Here is a 25,854-nt window from a genome sequence, read left to right on the forward strand (position 1 = left end):
AACGATGAATGATCCTTATCATCTGTCCTTAGTATGAAACTGCTTAGATAATAACGAAAAATAGTATGTGTAATTTAATCAAATCAAAATTAAAATATGCTGACAAAGAAGTGTTGGAAATTGTGAATCGTTTATTTTTATGTGAAAGGAATAACGACGCTTTTTAGCAAGGGTAAAATAATTTATGTTTGGTGGTAGACTTTAAAACACTCACCTTACAGTATTACTAATATCAAGCAATAAAAACAATATCGAACAAAAAACGCTACCAAACAAAAAGGCGCCCAAAATATAATACACATACGACGATCAAAGCGTAACGGCGTTTCGATCTCTCTCGCACTTCAGGCTTCTGGTTCGACTCCGGTCTCTTCCGTCACATTAATGTTCGGGCTACCGGACTTACGCCGGCATTGAAAAAAATATTATTATTTTAAACACGTGCAAACTCGATACAAGAAGCTAAATCCGGCGTCAGCGAGAGAGCTTTTTGTTCCTTTATTCCTATTACAAGTCACATTCTTACAGATTAGTATTTTAATTGCATTCTGTTTATAATTTATACAAAAGCATGCATACCATATTTTTTTATCGAATTCAAATCAATTTCTTTTAAAAATTTAAATTATATACATTTTGGTATAGTTGAAATATACCACCAAAGAGTGTATAGTAAAAATTAAAAAAAAAAAAAAAAATTCTTACCCTTATCCGCACCCAATAGGGCACTGCATCGTAGCGGTGCAGTGTTTTTTATCGTTAATTGCATGAAGGCAAGGTGATCAGTCTTGCGCTCTTTGTACCAGTCAAGGGTAATATTAAATAAATATGAGAGTGAAAATCACCCATATTTATTTTTACCACCCTGGGAACCGACCTCGGGACCTTCAGCACTGTAGCCAAACGCGCTGACCACTATACTACGGAAGTGGACAATATATGTATATGGTTATTGATCATTAATCTTTACTCGTTTTTCGAAAATAATTGCTAATTGACGTTAACAATTTATTTTTATTTTTTCTATCACAGGATTTTCACCCTACGGACGATATATTAAAATATCGTTTGTGTCTCAACAGAGACGATGCATTTATTGTTTATGATACGAAGGAAAGACCGAAATTTCACATCTACCAAAATTGCAATCAACATACGAAAAGAATCCCACAATAATGCATAAATACACTTAAAAAAAAAAATGCAATATGGGTGTTTAATATAGGGCAGAATGGTTGGAAGAACGTTACTTAAGTGCATGTTGTGATAATTTAAGCCAGCCAAATATCAGGTCGTAAGCCCTAGAATGTCCAGACTTATAATATATGTTAATTCACGCGTAAAAATTGTTTGTTCAAATCCCATATTGAATTTAAAATAAAGGTATTTTTAGAATTGAAATACACGAGTTTCTTAGCATTGAATGTTTGCTTTTCATGGTGATAACTATTGAAGAAATTCAAGTTGTTTGCATAAAAGTGGGAATGTGGGAGTGAGATAAGCGATCAGAGTGGAGAGAGGGAGGGGGAGGGGGTAATATAGTAAATGGTGGGGATGGTTTATCCGATCAGAGACCGACGAAGAATATATACCAAAGGAAATAATCGAAATGGACCGGGACCTCTATTCTCGAGTCTCGTGTGACACATAAATATGTCGAATGAAAAATCAATGTCGAAAGGTATAATCAATAAAATTAAAAACTATGGCGAACTTTCTAAATAGTTTAACACAGACAGGAATCCAACAGCCCACTCAAGTATCCACCCTTCTATCTGAACCTAATTCTAGAATTGCGGTCATAATTTATAAAATGATAAAGCTAAACGCATTAAAGTATGATTTTTTTTATTAACCATTGTTATTATTTTGTTTGTAAATAAAAATAAGACTTGAAACTGGCAGAAACAACCTCTTACTGGGTGAGTGCCAAAAAAACTATTTATTGGTTTTTGGTGTTAATTTCGCAATATGTCTACGCTTTTCTATTTCAATTTCGCATTTACGAAAATTTGTTTTTCAAGAGACAAAAATAATATTACTGATTGATTCAGTCACTTTGTATCTATCCACTTTTAATATATATTTTACTTGGTAAATACCACATTTTCTAAAATCCATTACGAAATTTTCGGTATCATAATCGTACAAGTATACGAAGTTTGATATTGATGCTAAATGCATCGAAGTACAAGCCATATTTAAAACAAAGAAATAGTGGTATTTACCAAGTAAGAAATTAAACTTAAAAAAACTTAATTAAGGATTTATTATCTATTATGATCGCATTTTTAAAAGCTGATTGTATTTTTTTTAGATATTTAAAGCAACATGAGTATGCACTTTATAACGAAGGCGATAAAAAAAGTTTATTTAAGTATATTATATAAATAAAAAAAATCGAATCATAAGATACGAGTTGAGGTAGAGCAGCGTCAACATCACCAACTGTTAGTACCAAAAATATGCGTGAGATCGGGCATAAAAGTAGCAAGCCCCATTCATCTAGGCACATTTCTGATTAGATTATTTTGTCATAAGCAGTTTTATTTATTCTGCTTAACCAGCCTGTACTTGGCAATGGACAATTAAAATACATTCAAACGAGGGATATGTATAATATATATTGCTGCCAATGAAGTGTCATTAAATATCATTGATTTACCATTAAGAGAACAAAAAATATGTTATAGTTTATTTAGGTTGAAATGGATGCATATTTATCTCTGATATAAAGATATATGGGTAAAATAAATACTATTTTATTGACATAAAAAGGTCGAGAGTTCGTGCATAGGGGTTCTGCTATATATTCACGACAGAGATGGTACGGACAGCGAGTGGGATGACATTAAGGGTCAGTATTATGGACACCACTATGGTTATATATTATACCATATCTGAGCCTGACACCCAAAACACCATAAGTTCAAACTAACATACACTTTTATTAGATTCGAAAGAGTACACAAAATATATGTAAGTATAATATGGCAGAACTGATTTTAATAATAATAATAACTTTGGCCAATTAAATATGGCAACCTCAAGGGCGCTTTATAATGTACAGTAATTACTATGGATAAGAGATCCGGAAAAGATGGGTCTTGAGTTTAGATCGAAATTCAGCCGAATTCTGGGGTAAGTTGTTCTTGATAACACCAATAATAACACCATAAACACGTTTAAAATTATGATGTGATGTATACATTAAACAATGTCATATTGGAAAAAATAGGCCACTTTGGAAATGAATCGAACATTTAGTGACGTTATACCAGTATAATAAAAATGTTACCTACTCGACTTATAATAGTTGATAACTTGAAAAATTCGTTACTAATAGCATTCTGTTACATTTAGATAAATGCAATAAATAGTAAATCAGATATCTGTATTTTGGTAAAACACTGTGATCTTTCCACGGAAAACTTAATTTTTGGCAGTGTCGGGTTGTGGTCTAGTGGATTGCGGTCGGTTCGAACCCACTCTACCACAATTTGATACATACTTCTAGTAATGAGCTGCTTAGGCTCACATTAATAGTTTGAAATTGAAGTATTTTTGTAAATAATAAAAACACAAATACTTGTCTTAGTAAAAAAAGGAGTTATTGTCTAGGTGCAGTCTGCGAGCAGGACTTATTATGTCTCAAATTCTTGTACAAAACGTATGAGGTGTTTATCATGGCAGCTCAAAATTGTTTACGTGCGGCGACACTTGAATTTAAACATGTATAATAAATATTAACATGACGTTTAATTTTTTTTGCATTAGACCGGATTTTTTGTCAGTTATATCCAAAGTTCTTTAAATAGAGGTCCGTTATATCGAGGTTTTACTGTAATAATAATTTTCAACTACCAACAGTACAATATGACAGTAAAATAAAATAAAATATATGAAAAATCGAGCGACTAGTCACCAACCATCTAAGAGGATTAACCAGCGATTTATTTTCAATTAAAAAAAATTACACGTATACATTGTGGTTTTAGTTAAAATAAACAATGGACCTTGTACAACTATACAATTCAAATGAACCTTAGAAAGCTTTTTCATTTTGGATTATTTACGATCAACCTGTATGTGATCTGGGTATACAGTTTGGTATTTTATGGTCATCCGACAAATTCGTGACCGCTCACCGATAGTTGGCAACGTAAGTGATCGAAAAAAAAGCTGCTACAAAATTGTTTACACCACATGACACCCGTCATTATCGCGGAAACATGAAAATACGCAAAAAGTCTTTTCACAACTCTTTAACGGATTAATCCAAAAATAGAACTAACCATAATGGGATTTTACAAAATGAAAAGGTACGGCAACGATCTATTATCGGAAGAAATGGATATTTTTATAATAAATATACTTACGACGGATATTGAAAAAAAGTATCTTTCGGGTTACGGAAAAGATTCGAATGTTTTATTTTAGATTTTTTGTTAATTTTGTGAAAAAATTACATGGTTGTTATTTTATTATATAAAGTGCTGAAATTTCAATACAAAACTAATATCTAATAAATATTTTATTGTACTTAGAATCGCATGGCTATTTTGGAATTTTAAAATCATTTTGGAACCTACTTTTTTATTTAATTTTTAATTACTCGATAATTTTGTCCGCCTCCGTAGTGTAATGGTCAGCACGCTCGGCTACCGTTCTGGAGGTCCTGGTTTCGATTCCCAGGGGGGGTCAAATAAATAAAAGTGATTTTTTCACTGTAATATTTATTAAATATTACCCTGGACTGGTACCTGAAGCGGTGGGCTGATCAATTTTCTTTCATGTGTTAACGATCAAGATAACGCCGTGTTTATATAATGCAGTGCCCCATGCACCATTGGGGTGCGGAAAAGGGTTTGAAATGATAAATTGATAGATGCATTAAAAACTATTTTCTATTAAAAATAGGATTATTTATTCACCGTTGTAAATAATGATTCTTTAAAGACTTGTATAATTAGCTGTGTCTGTCTAACTTACACTAAATTCTTTATCTATTCAATTCCCTACCATAACTATTGCTGGTATTCTCTTTCTTCCGCTACCATTCCTGGTCCATTCCATTTCCTTTGAAACTTTAATGTCCTTCACATTAAGTCATTAATATCCTGAAAAATATATTTCACTATATTCAAGAGTTTGGAGCGCAGGACTGATCACATTGCCTCCATATTACTGACAACCGGGTGGAAACGGTACCCTATGCACCATGTTTGCGGATAGAGGTCAGAAGAAGATGTATGTGAATACATATGCCTATTCTCTTCGAATAAAACTTCTGATGAAACAAGTCTATTTTGATGAAATTAACGTCAACGAAATTTATTAGCTTCTCAAATATAGTGAAAATGAATGATTAATAATTTGTAAAATAAAACGACTTTGTTTTTAACCACTTTTTATTGGTACACTTTTTCCAAACGGTTTCGACAAGAACCTTGTCATCATCAGGGTTTATGTACCAATTCTAAAACATTAAAATGCTCATAGTTAGGTTATAGTTAATTAACCTTCCCTTACAAGGCGACAAGGTTCCTGTCGAAACCGGTTGGAAAAAGTGTACCAATAAAAAGTGGTTAAAAACAAAGTTGTTTTATTTTATTAAGATTATAAAATGTACCACATTAAGAATTAATCAAATTCATCAATTAATCTTCAACTAATTATTAGTTTAAGATTTCTTTTAAACAAAGCCAAATTTCATGTTGTATTAAAATTATATTTTTACAAATGACTTACGAAGTATTGGAAGCAGCCCGCGCACAAAATATCGCTGAGTTTTTATTTCAACAATAGATTGAAGAATTATAATATAATGAAGTTTTTGCGGGGAAAGATAAGATGCGGATGTAGTAGTGGGGATGTGGTGTTGCGTTGGAGGGGATACGAAGAGAGAAGGGGGTACAGGTAGCTGCCAAGTCAATGGCCGCATGATTCGCGTGTAATTAAATTAATTAACTCATTAATCCACGGTGCTATTATATTAATGATTTCGGGCTTTTGTTTGGTAGAAATATTAATATGCTTGCCTCCTTGGTGTAATGTTTAGCGCATTTGGCTAGATACATGTGGTTTAGGTTTGATTCCTGGCGGGGTGAACGTTAACATTTAATGATTCTACAATTTATATTTTGTATATAAAAAGCATTGATACTTCGTGGTATGGTAATAAAACAGTCTCCTTATCATCCATTGTTTATTTTATGTAAAACTACTTTTTTGATACCATTTTTTTCTCGTCTTCCTCTCTTTGTCATCGCATATCGTAGTCATACAGGAGAAAGTGACCTGCTGCATTTTTTTTACAAAAATGTGATCATTGAATATTTGATATTTTACTAGCTTGATATTGCCCTGAAAATACTACCAAAGGATTTTAAACTTGGAAGTTTTATATATTGCCTAGTTTAAAATGACTACCTGCATTGATGTTTATTTTCTTGCCAAGCAAAAGTGACTTAAATGGTTCTCTTGAACATTTTACGTTTTGCTAGTTGGTCACTTTCTCCTGTGCGATTCATATTTCTGATTTTGTCTTGCCCTGACACTATTTTAACTAACTAACTAACTAACTAACCATCACGCCGCTTCCCCGCAGGGGTAGGCAGAGAGAATCGAACGCCACACCACTCTGTCTTTGCAAACATTCTTTGCCTCTTCTACATTCATGCATCTCCTCATACATACCCGACGATTATTACGACTCCTGACCCGGCCGCTTTCAAGTATTAGACATACCTGAGTGTGCCAAGTTTTCCTCGGTCGTCCTCTGCTTCTTTTTCCAACTACATTCGCCCCATAAATTTGTTTAACCGTTCTTTCTTCACTCATACGCTCCACATGTCCAAACCATCTCAACACATTTTAACCTAGTATAATTAATGAAAATAATGTGATTTATCGAAAATCTTCAAGGATTCTTTTTTTCATTTATCATAAACGTATTGATACGAAAGAATCAAGATTCGTATGACAAGACAGAAAAGAGATGTGTCCCATTTTTCTGACAAGATAATGATGCAGAGTAAAGTTAAAATGTTTTGTTGTTAGCGAATTTTTGCTTATGTATTTTTATTGAACAGAAAGTTTTCGAAGATAAGGATGATAAAATCCAGTTATTCGATATCACAAACGCCGAAATAAGAGATGAAAGGCTCTATTTTGTTATTGTTATCGGAGCTTTTCTCTGATTTTCACAAAATGAAACATATAAGGACATCATTAAATTGACAAAAAAAACGATTACGGTTATTGAACTCCCATTTAAATGGAGATCAAAAGGTAAAAATAATAGTGTAATTTCAATTTAATTATTTTTCAAAGGTTTCTATTTTATATATGAAATATGAATTATTCTTTGCTTTTTTATGAAAGAGATGAAAGCCTGAGTATCCCGGGGCTAACGACCTTTTAACGAATGAATTTTTATTTACTATAAATAAAATCAGTTATGGCAAATAAAAACCTATCAGCGAAAGCTAAACTCGCAGTAGATAAAGGAGTCCTGACTCAAACCCTTATGTAATGAAGCGAAGCATGGAGTTGGCAGAAATGCGATCCCTTAGACTGTAGAGTGTGTGGCAAAACGATGTATGATAGATGTTTGAATGGTGAAATAAAGAAAGAATGTAAGGCTGAGATAAGCATTATCGATATTATAGATGTTTGAATGGTGAAATAAAGAAAGAATTTAAGGCTGAGATAAGCATTATCGATATAAAGTAAGAAAGTTTGTTGAGATGGTTTGGACATATGAGTGAGGAAAGAACGGTAAAATAAATTTATGAAGCGAAAGAAGTTGGAAAAAGAAGCAGAGGACACCGAGGAAAACTTGGCACAATCAGGTATGTCAAATACTTGAAAGCGGCCGGGTCAGGAGTCGTAATAATCGTCGGGTATGTATGAGGAGATGCATGAATGTAGAAGAGGCGAAGAATGTTTGCAAAGACAGAGTAGTGTGGCGTTCGATTCTCTCTGCCTACCCCTGCGGGGAAGCGGCGTGATGGTTACTTAGTTAGTTAAAAATAATATAAATATTGTAATATTTATTTCGTCGAGTGACCGCTTTCAGTTTACGAGAGAGTATAATTCATCCCGATATAAAAAATAAGCAATAATGCAATGCGATAAAAAAATACGAGGTGAGAATTCCGAGTGGAGTATACTCAGAACCGATACTATCTCGTATGATGCATGGACCGCGCTGCTTCTGATAATATTCAAGATGGCTATCGCAGGAATAGTCGCGGAAGGCGGCGTGCGTAATTGTCGCGAGATGTACCATCGGACACTGTGTGAATAGAGGAGATTTATCTAAGATGGAAATTACAGCCATTACTTATCTGCCGTGTGACAATTCGACGGAGATACAGTGTCAAACAGATTAATTGAAACAAAACTTTTTTTTCGTATTTTCAAAACCCTCTAAAAATTTTTTTTGGGGGTGTTCCTCGTATTACGAACCAGTGCTCGGCTGTCCAAATTCAAAACACAGTAAGGGAAATTTTTTTGTATTACATTTTTTTTGCATTTTTGGACTAAGTAGATTCTACTTAGGCAAAAAAACATACTGCAAAAAATGTCCCTTTCTGTGTTTTAAGTTTGGATAGCCGTGCTGCTTCAGTGATTGAGATGATGAATAGCGAGAAGTATAATCCAATTCTACTGGAAAAGATACTACCAGAAATACAAAATAGAAAGTCAAATGGTAATGGAATATTTCAGCAGGATTTAACCCCCTGCCACAAATACAAAAAAATGATGAAATTTTTCACACAAAAAAATTAACTGTGTTGGACTAGTCAAGAATTTTGCCAGACATAAATCTATTTGAAAATCTACGGCAATCTGTAAGAATGCTCTCCAAAATTGATTGCACAACGGTGGATAAAGTCATTTTGTCCATAATTCAGGTATGGTTTTGAGACGAAAAAATGGCTTCCACGTGCCAAAACCATATAGAATAGATGCCAAGAAGAGTAAAATCTTTGATTGAGCCCCAATGAGATCATATTAAATATGAATTTGTGATATAACTAACAAACAAAAGATTTCACAAAACTTTTTACCATTTTATAATTAAAATGTAACTTTGTTTTAAAATCACTATAAATATTTTAGTGTAACTTAACTATAATGTCTACCGGTTTCGAAGCTAACCGCTTCCTTATCAAGACTTATTAGTATTAATCAGTCTTGATAAAGAAGCGGTTAGCGGTTCTTTGAAACCGGTAGACATTATAATTAAGTTATAATAAAAAAAATTATAGTCATTTTAAAACAAAGCCACATTTTAATTATAACAAAAAGTTTTGTTTCAATTAATCTGTTCGATACTGTAGGTACACTAAATAATTGAGGCGTATAAATGCAAACGCGATACTGTAGGGTAGGATTGGAGATATGTTGTATGTCGCCCTAATGGTATCGGAATTCGCATTGAAACTCTTGGGACCTTGTACTTACGTAATTACAGTAAATCATCTATTTTCGTCATAAATTAGTCCCTAAAATCCTATAGAATACGGAATCCGATTCACGCCCCAAAATATGGTAAAGATAACGTTGCAGCAATACGATGCAGTGCCCTATGCACCATTGGGTGCGGATAAGGGTAAGAAAAATACTTTCTTTACTCATTCGATTCACATGCTCAAACGTCTCAACACACCTTTCTTAATTTTATTTTAGTTAGATGTTTGCTGTAACTTTAATTTATTCGTAACGTAATTAAAATTTTGATTGTAAGATTAACTACTGCACCATAGTGATGCAGTCTGTTATCTTGATCGCCACTTACATGAAGGCAAGGTGATAAATTTCTTTGTTAAACGCGGAAAGGTTTTCCAAAAATACTAATTGCATATTTACAAAATTTCAAACCTTCATTGTGCCAGTAAAAAAAAATTAAAATGTTAAAATCCAGTAAAAGATTTAATTTGATTAACGCGCGAAGCCGGCAAAAAGGATGAACAATGTGAGTCATTTAATAATAAAAAATAAAAAAAATAAAAAACGAAAAATATCAATAACTAAAAACGTATTGTATTTAAATAAAAAGCATAACAACGAATAAAATGCGTCAAAATTACATGTTATCATCTTAGTGCGCCGAAAAGGCCTTAAAAAAAACAAATAAAACAAAAATACAAAAAAGGAATTGTATGGAATTCTTCGCTAACCATACGCAGTCGCAAAACGCAGCAAAAAGTGACTTTTGGCAACACTAAACCTAACAATGACACCGATAAAAATTTAAGACGGACGCGGTAAAAAGGTTGATTTAAAAAACCCAATAAACATAAAAGCACGTATCGACGCGCTAAAAAACCGAATCGGAGGCATTTCAAAACAATGGTCAGTAGGTTTGTTCGGAGAGGTAAAAAAAGACAGGAAAAAAGCCAACAAAACGGTCAACCTGTTTGAATGTTCGCGAAACGGTAGCGGCGGACCGAATCGAAATTAAATTAAAATTAAAAACCCGCGATATGGCAACACCAACACTCGAGGGGAAACAATGCGTGGCCGTGCCCGCGACGAATCAAAGGGCAGGGAAAGTGTGACACGTGACCGCGGGTTAGGCATTCGAATTTCGAAATATTTATTTGAATTTGAAATAATATAAAGGTAGATGGTTAAACATTCGAATTTAGAAACATCTATTTGAAATAATATAAAGGTAGGTGATTAAACATTCGAATTTAGAAAATTTATTTGAAATAATATAAAGGTAAGTGGTTAAGCATTCGAATTTAGAAATATATATTTGAAATAATATAAAGGTAGGTAGAATTGGTGAATGTTACACGTGTGTAAAGTGATCACTCAAACCAGCCTATGACGGTCGTAAGCCCCGTAAATGCCCAGACTTCCATATTCTTCTTCATCTTTGATGAGATGTCAAAAAATAATATGAAAATAACTCCTGTAATTGGAGATAATCCAGATTTTGTGAACAAGTATTTGGACACACTCAAAATGTTGTAAATAAATTATCTGGTCAAATTATAAGCTTAATAATAAAAATGAAAATGGTATTTTCTGGCGTTTCTCATGTGTGTGATTATAATCCGGGATTCGGATCTCACATACTAATATAAGAGTTTCTGCTTAGTAAAAAGCTTCTTTACATCTCACCAATAGATGTCTCTAGTGAAGTTTTAGTGATTCATGAACAAGGTTTCTAAATTGGTTCATATATATAGAACTTCCAAGAATTTGAGTAGTGTGGTTGTCAATAATGGGTAGAATTGGTGAATGTTACACGTGTGTAAAGTGATCACTCAAACCAGCCTATGACGGTCGTAAGCCCCGTAAATGCCCAGACTTCCATATTCTTCTTCATCTTTGATGAGATGTCAAAAAATAATATGAAAATAACTCCTGTAATTGGAGATAATCCAGATTTTGTGAACAAGTATTTGGACACACTCAAAATGTTGTAAAGGTAGGTGGTTAAGCATTCGACTTTTGAAATATTCATTTAAATTTGAAATAATATAAAGGAAGGTGAAACACATTCGAAAAGTTTTCATATGGTAGTTTTATTCGGCATCCCTTAGTTTATTTGATTGATAAATTGTTATATTGATTGATGGAAGTAAGCATGTTATCTTACGGCAGTCCAAAGTGATATAAGAAATACACATGCAATAGAGAACTTTAATTATATAACTTAGAAATATTAGAAATTAAAAAGGCAATCAATATTAATTTACAACTAATAAATACACAAAAATGATTTTTCAAAGAGTCCGTTATTAAATATATTTCCAATTGACTGCCAATTGACAGAAAAAAAACAAAGCCGCTTGAGATCTACCCAAGCTTCTTTGCCTAACCGTCTAAATATTTTGAATTTTGTTAAACAGATAGTGTTTTAGTATTAATAAAGTCTTGATAAAGAAGCTATTAGCTTCGAAACCGGTAGACATTACATTTAAATTATAATAAAATATTTATAGTGATTTACAAAAAAGTTACATTTTAATTATAAAATGAATAATCACAAAGTTAGTGCTTCAAATATAAATTATAACAATTAGATTTGTATTGCATTGCATTTAATTTCATGTAATGTGTTATTCATTGTTTGTGAACCATAAATAAATGTTATTAAATAATAAATAAATAAATAAATAAAATGCAAATGAAAATAATTTTAAACTGTAATCCTATTACAATGATTAAAGAAAACACTTGTTTTTTACCACTTGAGTTTTATTATAGACTACATGTTTCAGAAGTTAAACTTCCATCATTCAGGTCTGTATAGTAACTAAAATATAAAATATAAAATTGTTCTATAAATAAGGAGAGAGGAAAGTTAGGGGGAGGGGGTTAGTCAAGGGGCGGAGTTTGAAAACAAAGGAAAAATGGAAAGCAAAGGTGAAGAATTTTGAAACAATATATATTTTATAAATTATTATTAGAATTTAGTTTTTTTTGGATTTCTAAATTTTCAAGATAATTCATAATTTGGCCTTTATATGGAACAAGGTGTAATAATTTTAATTTATGAGAGTGAAATGAGTGATTAGTATCTATTATGTGATTTGCAAATTCCGAAAAATAATTACTAACAAGACCGCTATGATGTTCTTTAATTCTAATCTGTAAATTTCTCGCAGTTTGGCCTATATATTTGTAATCTTAATTAATAAAAAAAATGAAGAAAGATAATGCATTGTACAATATCAAAATATAAAACTAACCTATCTCACTCGAAATCACGGATGATTTTTAACTTAGGGTAGCTTATACTTAATCGTTATTAGTGAAAGTGCTGACGCCACGTTAAGAGTAATAAATGATGAGGCAAGCTGGAGTAATTAGTAAAGGGCTTAAGGATTAATGCGTGGAAAGGTTAGGGTTCATTTCATAATGAAACTCTGGGCTAAGTATCAAGTGATTAATAAATTTTCTAAACTCCCCCTCCGGAGTTGTTACCTACCCTCCTTTATATACACCTGAATATTTTTTTGCTCATTAGTTTGATTTTTTAAAATTATAAGTTTCTCAGAAATACAGAATCTATTCGTCTAAGTAATTGGATTTTTCCATTAAATGATTAATTTAAGTTTTACTAGGTAAATAATACTTTTTCTTAAAATTGATTGTGATTTTAAGTATCGCGTTTTGTGATTTTCAATGTCATATGACATGAATGTCAGTAAGAAACACTTTTCAAAATATTATTATTATACGTCAGAACTTCGGGACGCGGATCTGACTTGGGAGGATGCAAGGGAGCTGGTAGCCGACAGATAAGCCTGGAGACAGTTTGTGGACTCCATATGCTCCACCTAGGGAGCGGATATGGTTTATTATACGTAGATTAATAAATAGTGGTATTAACTAAGTTAAATTTAATTTAAAATGGGATTTTTATTGAGTTTCATTTACACATATCGTAGTCGTACAGGTACGTAAAATGTTCAGGAGGGCCATTTAAGTCACTTTTGCTTGGCAAGAAAATAAACATCAATGCAGTTAGTAATTTTTGATAAGTCAATATATTATATTTCCAAGTTTAAAATTCTTTGGGATTTTTTTCAGGGCAATATTAAGCTAGTAAGATATCAAATAGTCAATGATCACGTTTTTGTAAAAAAATGCACTTGGTCATTTTCTCCTGTATGACAACGATATACGATATATATATATATATATATATATATATATATATATATATATATATATATATATATATATATATATATATATATATATATATATATATATATATATATATATATATATATATACATATATATGTATATATATATATATATATATATATATATATATATATATATATATATATATATATATATATATATATATATATACAATGTTGGACCCAAAATACCCATGTTACTCTATAAAAACTAAGCAACACGGGTATTTTGAGTCAAATATTTTAAAACGACACTTGAGTTTATGAAGTCGATCACAAATTTGTGGTTTGTTGTACTTGCATCTTATATGAATAATATATATATATACACATATATATATATATATATATATATATATATATATATATATATATATATATATATATATATATATACATATAATATATATATATATATATATATATATATATATATATATATATATATATATATATATATATATATATATGTACATAAACATATATTTTTATTTCATTTAGTAAGTTTACCACCTGTGGGGTGCACAAAGGTCAGTCATTAGGACAGGACACACGAGTTGAGGGTATGCGGTAGATAAAATCGACCATTAAGTAATTAATCGATAGTTACCCGACCACGCCTAATAATCTTTCTTCACTTCTTTCATCAACCGCAGCTACACATACTCTCTGGATAGCAATAGATTAGTCAAACTACAGACAAATAGGAGAAAGGGGAAATTTTAATAATTACTACCACATCATGCCTCAAAAGTTTGTCAATTAAATCTGAGTATAGCTTGACAAATTTTTGGGGACAGTCAGTCTTTGAAATAAATATGTGATTGATTAAGTAATAATTTATTGATTTTTAATGAATGTTTTACTAAGTAAATACCACTATTTCTTGAAATCTACTGTGACACGTGTTTCGATGCATTCAGCATCATTTTCAAACACCGTGTCCCGAATCAATTAATGAAATAGTTAATTGTTTTGTATATTAAAAGCATCGATAACTTTGTGGGACGGAATAAAACACTCTCCTTATCATCCATTGTTTAAATAAAAATAATTGCAAATAAAAATGACTGCAAAAAAAAAAAAAAACAGAAAAGTCTGATGAGCTGCCGATTATTAAAAATGACTTTTGTTATTATTTTTCTTCTTCTTATCTTCATTTGTATCAAATGACACAAACTGTATCGCATCGATAGAGTGTTATCTTGATTGTTGAGCGGAAGGTCGGTCTGTCTATCACTTTCACCAAGATATTATGATAATAATAATAATAAATCTTTATTCCAGCTTGACTAAGTGGTGTGTGCAATACTTAGTCAGCCATATTTGTTATATAATAAAATAACAACTTTATAGTTTTTTTAAACATAAATTTTCTTTGACCAGCGAACGGGTTTCGTCGTAACCGACATCATCAGACCGTTACCGACATCACCACCAAATCAAATAAAATTTATGTGGAAAAAACTATACACTTGTTATTTTATTATATGAAATGCATTTCCACCAAGAAATGTCAGTACAAAACTTAAATCTATTAACAACATTATGAGTGTGTCCAAATACTTGTTCACAAAATCCGGATTATCTCCAATTACAGGAGTTATTTTCATGTTATTATTTGACATCTCATCAAAGATGAAGAAGAATATGGAAGATTCAAGAACAAGGTTTCTAAATTGGTTCATATATATAGAACTTCCAAGAATTTGAGTAGTGTGGTTGTCAATAATGGGTAGAATTGGTGAATGTTACACGTGTGTAAAGCGTCAGCCCCGTAAATGCCCAGACTTCCATATTCTTCTTCATCTTTGATGAGATGTAAAAAAAAAAAAACATAAATTTTCTTTGACCAGCGAACGGGTTTCGTCGTAAGTGACATCATCAGACCGTTACCAACATCTGCTGGTCATTGCTGGTCAAATAAAATTTATGTGAAAAAAACTATAAAGTTGTTACTTTATTATATGAAATGCAGTTCCACCAAGAAATGTCAGTACAAAACTGAAATCTATTAAATCGCCATAAGATTAAACACAAATCTATCTTTCGAATACGCAAAGAAACAAACCTTTACAATGATTATTTTCATTTATTGTTAAACTGTTTATGGATACGTATGTTTATCGTATTTGTATACGAAAGTCGGGAAGCTTTTTGTACCGAGTCACTATTTTCCATAGCTTCTTATATACCCTCGTTGCTCAGCGCAGTTGGATCTTTAGTATGTATGAGCTTCTAATTTAATTGATACTTCCCTCGTCGATAAGGGCGCGGCAGTCTTCTAGATAATTTATGACCTATTCATCGATAAAATGTATGAACGTGATTTTAATTACTTACCAAAGGACGCCCCTATAATATTCTGCGCTCCTGTTACTCACACTGTTCGTTCGTATGTGCTCTGAACACATACTGGGATTAAATATCAATAAACTCGTAAAAAATGCATTTTATTTTTTTCAAATGAAAAGAAGTACAATTTAGGTAGGTACATACGTACGTAGGTCTACTAAAATATTAAATTTACGAAATCGTATTAATTTCCTTAATAAAATGTATCCATAATACAAGGTGGCGCAAAAAATATCACCCTATCGGAAGATGTTATAATTTTTGCAAATGGCGTCGTACGTCAATCATATTTGATATTTGTGAACTAGACAGCTGCAGTATATAAACAAATTCAGAATGGCATTCAAAAATTATCGTCCAATTTTGTTTATTAATAACTTTTTAACTAGATAAAAAAAGAAGATTTTGAGTGATGGATATGTTTATTTGGACTTTTTTCTGTTAAGTAGAAAAGACGATATCTGTCAAGTCTCTGCTGCCATTGTTGATATACATTTGTGTCCGTTTTATCAATCTGTATTCTGCAGCTGTCTATTTTACAAACGTTTAATATGATTAACGTACGACGCCATTTGCAAAAATTGCAACATCTTTCGATAGCGTGATTAATTTTGCGTCACCCTGTGGTATATGATGTTATAATGTCGCTGTCGTTTTCCTACAAGATAGTACATAGGAATGTACGCAAGTATAAAGGCTTGCGAGTATTTTTGCCTAGAATTTTCACTCATGAAATTATAGTAACTTTAAACATAAAGACTAAATCCACTCACGAGGCATAGGCTATGAAACATATAAAGTTGAAGCCTGAGTAGGGACATGATAAGCGGTGTTGCATAAGCTGTGGATAGATTTCAGAGTCACTTCGACGTTAGGTAATAAAAAAAAGTATAAAGGGTTTAATGTTTTTAAACTTTTTGTGATCTCACTTCTTCTTCTTCTTCCTCCTCAACCATCTACTTATCCTCGATTCCTTCGTGTCCAACGCTCTTTTTGACCAATTTCTGGGAGGGGATTATTTATATCATCTGCCCATCTTTTTAGGGGTCACCCTACTAGTATTTTGTCTCCATTTCAGAACATCTCTCATTGATAAAGGTTTCAAAGTTTCTACTTTTCTAAATTGAAAATTGTAAATCCAAAACTGCCCGAGGGCAGATATGGTGCGAGCAAAAAAGAACTTATATCTTAATGATTCATCAATAGTAATAATTGATGGGAAGTAAAAAAAAAATCTTGAAAAATTATATCAAATTCGCGGTCGGCAGCTTTGATGAACGTTTTTTCGGAATGGAATAGAGACTCGCATAAAACATCTGTTGTTATTTACTAGTTTGTGTATATGTGTTATGAATTATAAATATCCAAATATATTACAATACATTTTAAGCACGTGCGAGTCTTGGGAAAAATCTCACAAAAAAACGAAAATATTTCTCCTTTTTTATGGTCCTTATCACTAAATGGTGCATAGAGCACTGAATCGTATCTCACAGTGTTATCTTAATCGTTAGTTGCATCAAGGTAAGGTGATCAGTCTTGCGCTTTAGGGACCAGTCCAGGGTCCCACTATTTTTTTCAGGTTTTACACTATTGTATTGATTAAATAAAATAGTGTAAAATCACCATTTTTTTCACCTCCTATGGGAATCGAACCCGGGATCTCCAGTTTGGTAGCCGAGCGTGCTGACCATTACACTACGAAGGTGGACAATTAATTTAAATAAAATTTAGAAATTTCGTAAACTTAGTATTCTTAAAACAAGGCGTGCAAGCTTAAAAATGATATTATATGGTACTGAACAAAACGAGATCATTTGTTTGCATTATAACGCGATTAAGAAATCCAAGCCGTTCAGGCTGTTAATCCCGGAGAAAAGCGGGATTTTCCCCGGAAACGGCGGGAAGACGCGATAAAAGATGTAGGAAGAGTCTCGGCTCGCATAAATCATCGTAATTGGCCCCGGCCGCGTTGGCCGGCCATTGTAAAACACCGAGGAATCATTATGTCAGCTCATTATGGGGCGGGGGCGCGGGGCGGAGGGCGGAGGGCGGAGCGACAGGGCTCGGGCCCCCGCATGAGTAACGGCCGAGATTCGGGGCCCGATAGCGGAAATTAGCATCGGGCCGGACGGGAGAGAGGCCCTTTGTTTAGTCGAAGGCCCGCTAAGGGCTGCCAAGAAAACCGCGTATCCCGATTTGTCACAATTATGAAGATGCAGATTTTACAAAAAAATATTTAATTTAATTTAATTTGGGAATTTAACATAATTTGTTTTGGACTTGAGCTTTGATATTTCCCTTTACATATCGCTCACTCCTTTCAACAGCGTCATACATAAAAAAACTTGTTTTTTCAGGAGATCGTTTTTAATGTTTAAAAATATAATAAAATATATTAAAAATAAATATCAGGCCACTTATTGAATTTTTTACTGTGCAACAGATCTTTTTAGGTAAAACCTGAATGTTTTTTCTCCATTTGAAAAATATTTAGTAGGTACCTTTAAAAATATAATTAAACAATACCTTTTCTTCAAAATGCAAAAACAACACATTCTGCCCTGTGGCAGGTAAATATTAAGTTAAAAATATTCCGTTTTTGCTGTGATATAGTACATTTTCTGGGCATTCTCAAAACACGCACAACTGAAAATTGACGATTTTTGATATATGACGTTGTTAAAAAGAGTGAGCGATATGTGAAACTTTGTAACTGGAATGTTACAATTACCTGTTTTTTTGTTACGCATTATTGTAAATGTATTTATATAACTGTTCTGTTAAATCTCCAAATAAATAAATAAATAAATGCATTTCGAACGGCACAACAAGGGACACGAATACTGGCAACGCAATACAGAAACAGCGCCTAAATAATCGAGCCATACGCAAATTTGCATTCAAATATTCGATTCCTCTCATTCCCGAGTCGCGGCGAAGGGGCATTTTTCGCCCTTTAATCGGCCGCGATCGCACTAGCGTCGGCCCTCATACAAACGTCCGTCCGGCGGCTCGCTACATGCGGCCCAATATCGCCTCTGCCCCCATCGCGACAACAGCCGACAGAGCTAGATCGCGATACTGCCGAGACGGGGATTCTATAAGAATAACAATCAACCGGATTCGACAAAGCAAACTGCGATTCTAATCCCTAATCATGGACATTAACTTATTTTATTTGTTTCAGCATAATAGATACAAATCATTCATTCCACTCACATAAACTAAATTTTTTACTTTTTCTTGAATGTTTTTTGCAGATACTTTGTGGCACATTTTATAAACTTTATAAAATAAAACGACTTTGTTATTAACCACTTTTTATTGGTACACTTTTCGCAACCGATTTCGACAAGAACCTTGTCATCACCAGGGTTTATGTACTAATTCTAAAACATTGAAATACTCTTAATTAATTAACTTTAACCTAACTATGAGTATTTCGATGTTTTAGAATTAGTACGTAAACCCTGATGATGACAAAGTTCTCGTCGAAACCGGTTGGAAAAAGTGTATCAATAAAAAGTGGTTAAAACAAAGTTGTTTTATTTTATAAAGTTTAAAATTATTACACACAGTACCACATAAAGGCCTAATAATGTATAACTTAAATTCTAATATTTTAATAAATAATATATTGTTTCAAAATTCTTCACATTTGCTTTCCATTTTTCTTTGGTGAATTTGTTGAAAATCGGTTTGGTTGGGTTAGGTTGCTGTGAGTCGTTTTCATCATTATTTGAACCATTGTATTTGTAAACTCATATGTTGGGATGATGTCAAAGGATATTTTGTAAGATATCAATGTTTAATTAGAGATTTTGCCAAAGCGACTTGGATTAACTTGACGAATATCAACTATTCAAGTAATACCATATTACAGAAGAGATAAATTCTCAAGCGGCTAGTAACAATGAAGATGGGAAAACATTTTAAAATATAACGTAAGTCATATGATAACAGTAGATGGAACGTGGTATGATCGATAATCCTGAAATTATCCGAACATTGGTGTGTATGTTCCCGATAGTTACCTAAGACAGCGTCGACAAAGATTGTTTCACATTCCTACACACAGAACCAACCTGCCGATGGTTATGCCTGTAGGAAGAGCTACCGCTATGCTGAAAATATCTCATTAGATATTGATCTATTCCATGTGTCTGAAGGAGTTTTCCAAAGTTGGATTCTTCTGCGCCTTTAGCAATAGTATTCTTATTTATTGTTTCGGCATTAACTTTATATTATTAATAGTATTCTAGCTTACTTTCTATTTTTGTTAATGTATACGATTTAAATTTAAGTTTGTAATGTGTATTTTATCTATAAATAAATTGAATTGAATTGAAATTGAAAGTACAGGTTACAATTTGATATTGTGCAAAATCATAATGAATTTACTGAAGACCTAAATATTCAACAAGGCGACTTTAAACTGACATAAAAAATGCTTTTATTCGCGTCGTGTATGTCCGCGGTGGGTTTAACTAACCCCGTTCCAAGGGCAGGCCGATGAATAAGGCGGGCTCGGGTTAGCAGCAACACACGTTAACGAAACGTAAGAATTTCGTCTGTAGAATTAATTACACTCACTCGGCTTTTAAATGCGACGACAAGTGTACGTCCACCTTTACAATGGGTAGACGGAGACAGGATATGAAAAAAACCCCTCGAGGGAGCGAGACGAGCGCAGAAATCAAACGTTTAAGGCCACAAGAAACAGGACATTTCGGGACAAGATGATGTATTACGCTGATCCTTTGTTGGGAAATTGAAATTCATTTTTGCTCCTCCCGAGATTCGGGGATTCAAATGCGCCGCAGTAATTCGCTGAAAATGAGAAATGGTAGGGTAGTCGCGAGACGGTTGGACATCTATGGCTTCGTGAGTTTTTTAGAGATTGATTAATTTCATCATCATCTTCTAAAGGCAGCGCCTTGTAGTGTCAGCCACTTGTCTCTGTCAGTCGCCATCCTCTTGAGCTGCGAATAGGAGGAGACGTCCATGAGCCGCTTCAAATCCTGGAAGTATGAAGTTCTTGGGCGGCCTCTTGTTCGTTTTCCCAAGATTAATTTATTAAGGGACAATAACAGAGAGATAATAATGCTCACACAAAGAGTTAAGGAATAAAAAATATATTTAGATCTTCAAAGACGAGGTTAATAATTGTCAAATGGTTTTAGAGATTAAAGAAAAAATAATTGATGAAATAGATTATGCGTTCCACATATTAAGTTATAGATGAAATATAACACATCTTCTTTTTTCTGGCTCCATCCCAATTTATCATCTTTGTAGACTGTTGGAGCCACCTCTCCTCGTCTTCAGGTTGTAGATTCTTCTGGCATGGGCAACGTCACCTAGGCCATGGCTTTTGAATTTTCTTTCTGCAGCATCCATAAATTCTTTGGTTTTCGTATGTCTTTCGAGGAAGATCCATGGCGATTGGTTCACATAATGATTAGGCTATGGATCCTATGTTCCCATAACATATTTCTTCATGTAAAATTATCGGTGAAATAGAAAATATGTTGTACATATGTATAAGGTTATTGATGAAATAGAACCATTTCATGTGCAAGCCAAAAAGGATAAGAGTGTGTCATATGATACTGTGATGAAAATCAATATCCAATCTATGTAAACATTATTAACATAATAACATATTCAACATATAAAGTTATTGATGAAAAAGAACTATTTAATTTAAAACAAGAAGTATAAGAGTATAGCAAACGTGTTTATATGATACTGTAATGAAAAAATATATTCAATCTTAATGTAATAAACATAGAACATATACAACATATAAAGTTATTGATGAAATAGAACCATTTCATGTAAAACACAAAAAGAATAAGAGTAAAGCAAATGTGTTCTGTGAGTAAAGCAAATATGATACTGTGATGAAAATGTATATTCAATCTTAACGCAATATACGCAGAATATATTCAACATATAAAGTTATTAATGAAACAGGGCCATTTCACGTGAAACACAAAAAGTATAAGAGCACGGCAAACGTGTTCATATGATACCAAAACGATACGGAAACCAACCTTGATGACTATGTGTTTTCTTTATTTTTCTGCACATTCGGACCACATGTAAAAGCTTCTACCAAGTGTTAATAAATTGCAAATCGTTAGGCGTATGGTTAAGCGGCGGCGAAAAGTCCTTTGGTCCAAATTAACAAAACTCGTCTGGTCGCGACAAGGTTGACATTTTTTGCAATACATCACGTTTTTATTGTTTGTTCTTATACATATATTTATATTGTCGAAAGAACAAAAGCGGGTCTATCTCGGCGGCGAGTGGAAGCTGTGTGTGTATAGGTGAGATCATTAGGGGGAAATGTCGAAGGTTAGATTGTTTCTTTATGATAATTCTTATATTACGGGACTATAAAAATCTGAGACTTGTGTGTCGTATAATCCTTTCATTCTTTTGATAAAGCTAAATAAATATTTAAAACATTTTTGTATATGGAAGATAAAAGTCCCATAGAGAAATTCGTTAGAATATACAATGGTATAATTCACGATGTTACGTGTGTAAGTGATTACTTAAACCAGCCTACGAAGTAAATGCCCAAACTTCTCTATCTACGTTGAGATGTAAAAAATTAATTCACGATGTTATTATAATCTATATATTTTTTTTTGAAATAAGTAAATATATGACGATTCTTTGGAGTTTCCACTATCAATGATGTCCTGGTGCCAACTCTAATGTTTGGAAGTGAAAGATGGAGTTGGCAAAAGAAAAGTAAGAGTGAACTGAATGTAGTCCAAATGCGATCTCTCAAACGAATGTGCGGCGAAACGAAATATGATAGATGTTCGGATGGTGAATGAGGAAAAAATGCATTGCTGGATAAGCACTATCGATGAACTTATGAAAGGTGTGCTGAGATGTTTGGGACTTGTGGAACAAATGAGCGAGGAAGAAAGGTTAAATAAATATGTGAGGCGAATGAAGTTGAAAATAGAATCAGAAGTTGAAATATTTCAAATACTTGAAAGTGGTCAGGTCAGAGGCGGAACAATAGCCGGGTATTATGTATGAGGAAATACATGAAGAAGTGGTGTGGCGTTCTATTTTCTCTGCCTTTCCCTGGGGGGAAGTGCCGTAATGGTTAGTTAGTTGCGATTCTTTATATGATTGAGAAGTACCATATGTTATGTAAAATTATGCCATTTCAGTAACTAATCACAAATTTGTGGTAATTCGATTTCGACCTTCTCAGTGCGATGTTAGATTCTGCCATTCGAAGCGAGCGTGTATAACTTGGCGGGGTTCAGAAACGATTGAAAAACAGCAACAAAAAACCATCTACAAAGAAATATTTCGTTGGTGGAATTCCTATTGTGGCCGGACTCATCAACATTTTAACCCTAAAATGTAACGGCACCGCGTAAAGGAGTGATCGGTAGTCATAATTACAAATTCCTAATTATCCCGTGAACGAAACGTTCCGAGAACCGTAGGGGATAAATTCCACACGACTTTCATGCAATCTGTCCAGAAAGATATAATTATCAGTTGCGTTCTTTGTGCATTTAAAAACGAATTGCGATTGAAAAAAAACTGAATTACTGGACGATTTATAATTTATATAAATGCGGAGGACTCTGGAATACCAAGTGCAGAACACATTAGCATCACGCGTATGGCGTATGGTGTACGGGGCATGGACAGGCATGGTTGTACAGTGGAAGTCGGTTATAACGCGGATTTGCGGGCAGCGTATCTCACCCGCGTTATATGATCTTTCTTCTTTCTTTCTTCTTCAGCCTTCTGTCTTCCACTGCTGGATATAAGTTTCTTCCATTTCTTTCAGTCTGTTGCCGCTTGCAGCCAATTTTTACCTCCCACAGCGGCTGTGTCGTCGGATCATTTTTTTTAGGTCTTCCAACGCCTGTTATTCTCTCAAGGTCTCCATCTTAAAATTTTAGGGGTCTATCTTGTGGGGTCTTGCCTTGCAACATGTCCTGCCTATTACCTCTTCAGTCTTGCTACGCGGTCCATGTCCTATTATGGTTCTACTCCTATATACATATATGTATGATCAAAGTGGCATAAACGAATTGTCCAAAATTATCATTCTTTTCTATGAAAAAAAACCTTTTTTTATGATTTCAATACATGTTTTAACAAATATAAATAAAAATATAAAATCATAACACAATCACTCAAAAAAGAATCAGTAATCTTTTACTGTTTTTTTTCTATACGAACTTTTCTTGGGAATAGAATTTCAAAGCGAAACTAAATGCAAGATTTTTACTGGGTCAAAGTCTTGTTATGCCTCTAGACATCCAATCGCAGTCTTTAATCCTTGCACTTCTTGATATGTTAAAACATCAACTGACTTCTCAAATGCACGTCTTCGTCAGCTTCCTCTATATTCGTTTCGTTCTTTATATTATTGACTATAAAATCATCTGTTACGACGTGACAAATTATTTCATCTTTGTCGATATTGACCAATTATATTGATATTGGTTAATTATATCTTTGATAAAAAACAAGTAGCTTTTTTTTATCAAAGGAAGGGAGCAGAGGAAGACCGAGAAAAACATGGCACGATCAGGTATGCCAAATACTTGAAAGTGGTCAGGTTAGGAGTCGTAACAATCGGCGGGTATGTATGAGGAGATGCATGAACGTGGAAGAGGCGAAGAATGTTTGCAAGGACAGAGTGGTGTGACGCTCTATTCTCTCTGCCTACCCCTGCGGGAAAGCGGCGTGATGGTTAGTTAGTTAGTTATATCTTTGATAATTTCCGGCTCGTTGAATATGCTCGTTGTATATTGCACTGCTTGTACGCATTTTTACTCTGAACGCCTTAAAACAAAAATGGCAAAAAGACCCGTGGTATATCCGAATGCGCGTTATAACCGGCTTCTGCTGTACTTACGTTCCTTGGCGTAATTAAGGTCGCCTTTGTGCTCCGTTCACATTAAGTTGTAAAATAATAAAAGAAAATTACGCCGGAAAGAGCGGAGGAATTAAATAGTGAGATGTCGTGAATGGTCCCAATGCCGTGAATGCAAGTGCGTAATGAGGAAAAATCAGACACTAAGTAGGGAGCTCTGTGGAAAATTGACATTAATTCGAAACGACGATTAAACCTTATAATACTGAAGCAGTTATTATGAAACAATGTAAGTACATACAACACTAATGATATTACTTTTTGCTTTTCGTCTGTATCAACCATGAAAAGCAAGAACTCTTGAACGTGCAAGAAAGATTGGGAAGATAAAAAAATAGTGGTATTTACTTAAGGCTTAAAAAAAAGATTTTCGCAAATCTATAAATAAGTTCACAGGAGTTCTAAGTGAGTGACTGCTTTTAAGGGTAGACTAATCTAGAATGACCGTTTGCCAGACTACATGGGTATTCACACGGTTGCGGGATGTTGTTGTCACAACTGTCAGCAACGCACCCACATTCATTACAATATGTAAAAATGTACAATGTAATTTCGTTTGAAATTTACAAATGATAAAAATCTTGGTCTTCAGTACCGTGACAAATTTAAAAACAAATAGCGTTACAGAAAAGCTAATTAAAAAAGTAAAAATAATTAAAAATTGTGACGTTTATGTTCAGATTACCAGCATAGTAACCTGAACCACAAAATTCATACAAAAATGTAAAAATTATAAACCGTACGAGGTGTCTAGATTCAATATATTTAGAAATAAAATGTGTAGCGGAAATTTAGGTTCGACGTTTGACTTGATTATTTGTAGATCAAATTTGTAACTTATACGTTTTTGTAATTTTAATATTTT

The 25,854-nt window shown here is 33.2% G+C and overlaps 1 protein-coding gene across 1 annotated transcript in view; it reads right to left on the reverse strand.

The window, feature by feature from the left end:
* The window catches only part of LOC148312697 (protein-L-histidine N-pros-methyltransferase), a 207,952-nt gene that overhangs the window by 113,944 nt on the left and 68,154 nt on the right, over positions 1-25,854 (reverse strand). The gene's annotated exons all lie outside the window — the stretch shown is intronic.

This window comes from Brachycentrus maculatus, unplaced genomic scaffold, assembly GCF_059751285.1.
Source record: "Brachycentrus maculatus isolate JH-2025_06_01 unplaced genomic scaffold, ASM5975128v1 h1tg000036l, whole genome shotgun sequence".
In the NCBI taxonomy this organism is placed as follows: Eukaryota; Metazoa; Arthropoda; class Insecta; order Trichoptera; family Brachycentridae; genus Brachycentrus; species Brachycentrus maculatus.